Source organism: Lampris incognitus, chromosome 8 (genome assembly GCF_029633865.1).
Source record: "Lampris incognitus isolate fLamInc1 chromosome 8, fLamInc1.hap2, whole genome shotgun sequence".
Classification (NCBI taxonomy): Eukaryota; Metazoa; Chordata; class Actinopteri; order Lampriformes; family Lampridae; genus Lampris; species Lampris incognitus.
This window is the reverse complement of record NC_079218.1, coordinates 46,463,296-46,469,109: the sequence shown is the minus strand read 5'-3', so window position 1 is coordinate 46,469,109 and position 5,814 is coordinate 46,463,296.

Genomic DNA, 5,814 nt, shown 5'->3' with positions numbered 1-5,814 from the left:
ATTCTAATAACTGTAGATACAGGTCTAATAACTGTAGATACAGGCTTAATAGCTGTAGATACAAGTTTAATAACTGTAGATACAGGCTTAATAACTGTAGATACAGGTTTAATAACTGTAGATACAGGCCTAATAACTGTAGATACAGGCTTAATAACTGTAGATACAGGTTTAATAACTGTAGATACAGGCCTAATAACTGTAGATACAGGTCTAATAACTGTAGATACAGGCTTAATAGCTGTAGATACAAGTTTAATAACTGTAGATACAGGCTTAATAACTGTAGATACAGGTTTAATAACTGTAGATACAGGCCTAATAACTGTAGATACAGGCTTAATAACTGTAGATACAGGTTTAATAACTGTAGATACAGGCCTAATAACTGTAGATACAGGTTTAATAACTGTAGATACAGGTCTAATAACTGTAGATACAGGCTTAATAGCTGTAGATACAAGTTTAATAACTGTAGATACAGGCTTAATAACTGTAGATACAGGTTTAATAACTGTAGATACAGGCCTAATAACTGTAGATACAGGCTTAATAACTGTAGATACAGGTTTAATAACTGTAGATACAGGCCTAATAACTGTAGATACAGGTTTAATAACTGTAGATACAGGTTTAATAACTGTAGATACAGGTCTAATAACTGTAGATACAGGCTTAATAGCTGTAGATACAAGTTTAATAACTGTAGATACATGTTTAATAACTGTAGATACAGGCCTAATAACTGTAGATACAGGTTTAATAACTGTAGATAGAGGTTTAATAACTGTACATACCGTTCTAATAACTGTAGATACAGGTCAGATAACTGTAGATACAGGTTAAATAACTGTAGATACAGGTTTATAACTGTAGATAAAGTTTTAATAACTGTAGATATAGGCTTAATAACTGTAGATACAAGTTTAATAACTGTACATACCATTCTAATAACTGTAGATACAGGTCTAATAACTGTAGATACAGGCTTAATAGCTGTAGATACAAGTTTAATAACTGTAGATACAGGCTTAATAACTGTAGATACAGGTTTAATAACTGTAGATACAGGTTTAATAACTGTACATACGGTTCTAATAACTGTAGATACAGGTCTAATAACTGTAGATACAGGCTTAATAGCTGTAGATACAAGTTTCATAAATGTAGATACAGGCTTAATAACTGTAGATACAGGTCTAATAACTGTAGATACCGTTCTAATAACTGTAGATACAGGCTTAATAGCTGCAGATACAGGTTTAATAACTGTAGATACAGGCTTAATAAATGTAGATACAGGTTTAATAACTGTAGATACAGGTTAAATGACTGTAAATACATGTTTAGTAACGGTAGATACAGATTTAATAACTGTAGATACAGGTCTAATAACTGTAGATACAGGCTTAATAGCTGTAGATACAGGCTTAATAACTGTAGATACAGGTTTAATAACTGTAGATACAGGCCTAATAACTGTAGATACAGGTTTAATAACTGTAGATAAAGGTTTAATAACTGTAGATACAGGTCTAATAACTGTAGATACAGGCTTAATAGCTGTAGATACAAGTTTAATAACTGTAGATACAGGTTTAATAACTGTAGATACAGGCCTAATAACTGTAGATACAGGTTTAATAACTGTAGATAGAGGTTTAATAACTGTACATACCGTTCTAATAACTGTAGATAAAGGTCAGATAACTGTAGATACAGGTTTAATAACTGTAGATATAGGCTTAATAACTGTAGATACAAGTTTAATAACTGTACATACCATTCTAATAACTGTAGATACAGGTCTAATAACTGTAGATACAGGCTTAATAGCTGTAGATACAAGTGTAATAACTGTAGATACAGGCTTAATAACTGTAGATACAGGTTTAATAACTGTAGGTACAGGTTTAATACCTGTAGATACAGGCTTAATAACTGTAGATACAGGTCTAATAACTGTAGATACAGGTTAAATGACTGTAAATACATGTTTAGTAACGGTAGATACAGATTTAATAAGTGTAGATACAGGTTTGATAACTGTAGATACAGGCTTAATAACTGTAGATACAAGTTTAATAACTGTAGATACAGGTCTAATAACTGTAGATACCGTTCTAATAACTGTAGATACAGGCTTAATAAATGTAAATACAAGTTTAATAACTGTATATACCATTCTAATAACTGTAGATACAGGTCTAATAACTGTAGATACAGGTTTAATAACTGTAGATACAGGTTTATAACTGTAGAAACAGTTTTAATAACTGTAGATATAGGCTTAATAACTGTAGATACAGGCTTAATAGCTGTAGATACAAGTTCAATATCTGTATATACAGGCTTAATAACTGTAGATACAGGTTTAATAACTGTGGATACAGGTTTATAACTGTAGATACAGTTTTAATAACTTTAGATACAGGTTTAATACCTGTAGATACAGGCTTAATAGCTGTAGATACAGGTTAAATGACTGTGAATACATGTTTAGTAACGGTAGATACAGGTTTAATATCTGTAGATACAGGCCTAATAACTGTAGATACAGGTTTAATAACTGTAGATACAGGTTTAATAACTGTACATACCGTTCTAATAACTGTAGATACAGGCTTAATAACTGTAGATACAGGTTTAATAACTGTAGGTACAGGTTTAATAACTGTAGATACAGGTTTAATAACTGTACATACCGTTCTAATAACTGTAGACACAGGCTTAATAACTGTAGATACAGGTTTAATAACTGTAGGTACAGGTTTAATACCTGTAGATACAGGCTTAATAACTGTAGATACAGGTCTAATAACTGTAGATACAGGTCTAATAACTGTAGATACATATTTAATAACTGTAGATACAGGTTTGATAACTGTAGATACAGGCTTAATAACTGTAGATACCGTTCTAATAACTGTAGATACAGGCTTAGTAAATGTAAATACAAGTTTAATAACTGTACATACCATTCTAATAACTGTAGATACAGGTCTAATAACTGTAGATACAGGCTTAATAGCTGTAGATACAAGTTTAATAACTGTAGATACAGGCTTAATAACTGTAGATACAGGTTTAATAACTGTAGATACATGCCTAATAACTGTAGATACAGGTTTAATAACTGTATATACAGGTTTGATAACTGTACATACCGTTCTAATAACTGTAGATACAGGTCTAATAACTGTAGATACAGGTTTAATAACTGTAGATACAGGTTTATAACTGTAGATACAGTTTTAATAACTGTAGATATAGGCTTAATAACTGTAGATACAAGTTTAATAACTGTACATACCATTCTAATAACTGTAGATACAGGTCTAATAACTGTAGATACAGGCTTAATAGCTGTAGATACAAGTTTAATAACTGTAGATACAGGCTTAATAACTGTAGATACAGGTTTAATAACTGTAGATACAGGCCTAATAACTGTAGATACAGGTTTAATAACTGTATATACAGGTTTAATAACTGTACATACCGTTCTAATAACTGTATATACAGGTCTAATAACTGTAGATACAGGTTTAATAACTGTAGATACAGGTTTATAACTGTAGATACAGTTTTAATAACTTTAGATACAGGTTTAATACCTGTAGATACAGGCTTAATAGCTGTAGATACAGGTTAAATGACTGTGAATACATGTTTAGTAACGGTAGATACAGGTTTAATATCTGTAGATACAGGCCTAATAACTGTAGATACAGGTTTAATAACTGTAGATACAGGTTTAATAACTGTAGATACAGGCTTAATAACTGTAGATACAGGTTTAATAACTGTAGGTACAGGTTTAATAACTGTAGATACAGGTTTAATAACTGTACATACCGTTCTAATAACTGTAGACACCGGCTTAATAACTGTAGATACAGGTTTAATAACTGTAGGTACAGGTTTAATACCTGTAGATACAGGCTTAATAACTGTAGATACAGGTCTAATAACTGTAGATACAGGTCTAATAACTGTAGATACAGATTTAATAACTGTAGATACAGGTTTGATAACTGTAGATACAGGCTTAATAACTGTAGATACAAGTTTAATAACTGTAGATACCGTTCTAATAACTGTAGATACAGGCTTAGTAAATGTAAATACAAGTTTAATAACTGTAGATACAGGCCTAATAACTGTAGATACAGGTTTAATAACTGTAGATACAGGTTTAATAACTGTAGATACAGGTCTAATAACTGTAGATACAGGCTTAATAGCTGTAGATACAAGTTTAATAACTGTAGATACATGTTTAATAACTGTAGATACAGGCCTAATAACTGTAGATACAGGTTTAATAACTGTAGATAGAGGTTTAATAACTGTACATACCGTTCTAATAACTGTAGATACAGGTCAGATAACTGTAGATACAGGTTTAATAACTGTAGATACAGGTTTATAACTGTAGATAAAGTTTTAATAACTGTAGATATAGGCTTAATAACTGTAGATACAAGTTTAATAACTGTACATACCATTCTAATAACTGTAGATACAGGTCTAATAACTGTAGATACAGGCTTAATAGCTGTAGATACAAGTTTAATAACTGTAGATACAGGCTTAATAACTGTAGATACAGGTTTAATAACTGTAGATACAGGTTTAATAACTGTACATACGGTTCTAATAACTGTAGATACAGGTCTAATAACTGTAGATGCAGGCTTAATAGCTGTAGATACAAGTTTCATAAATGTAGATACAGGCTTAATAACTGTAGATACAGGTCTAATAACTGTAGATACCGTTCTAATAACTGTAGATACAGGCTTAATAGCTGCAGATACAGGTTTAATAACTGTAGATACAGGCTTAATAAATGTAGATACAGGTTTAATAACTGTAGATACAGGTTAAATGACTGTAAATACATGTTTAGTAACGGTAGATCCAGATTTAATACCTGTAGATACAGGTCTAATAACTGTAGATACAGGCTTAATAGCTGTAGATACAGGCTTAATAACTGTAGAAACAGGTTTAATAACTGTAGATACAGGCCTAATAACTGTAGATACAGGTTTAATAACTGTAGATAAAGGCTTAATAACTGTAGATACAGGTCTAATAACTGTAGATACAGGCTTAATAGCTGTAGATACAAGTTTAATAACTGTAGATACAGGTTTAATAACTGTAGATACAGGCCTAATAACTGTAGATACAGGTTTAATAACTGTAGATAGAGGTTTAATAACTGTACATACCGTTCTAATAACTGTAGATAAAGGTCAGATAACTGTAGATACAGGTTTAATAACTGTAGATACAGGTTTATAACTGTAGATAAAGTTTTAATAACTGTAGATATAGGCTTAATAACTGTAGATACAAGTTTAATAACTGTACATACCATTCTAATAACTGTAGATACAGGTCTAATAACTGTAGATACAGGCTTAATAGCTGTAGATACAGGCTTAATAACTGTAGATACAGGTCTAATAACTGTAGATACAGGTCTAATAACTGTAGATACAGATTTAATAACTGTAGATACAGGTTTGATAACTGTAGATACAGGCTTAATAACTGTAGATACAAGTTTAATAACTGTAGATACCGTTCTAATAACTGTAGATACAGGCTTAGTAAATGTAAATACAAGTTTAATAACTGTACATACCATTCTAATAACTGTAGATACAGGTCTAATAACTGTAGATACAGGCTTAATATCTGTAGATACAGGTTTAATAACTGTAGATACATGCCTAATAACTGTAGATACAGGTTTAATAACTGTATATACAGGTTTAATAACTGTACATACCGTTC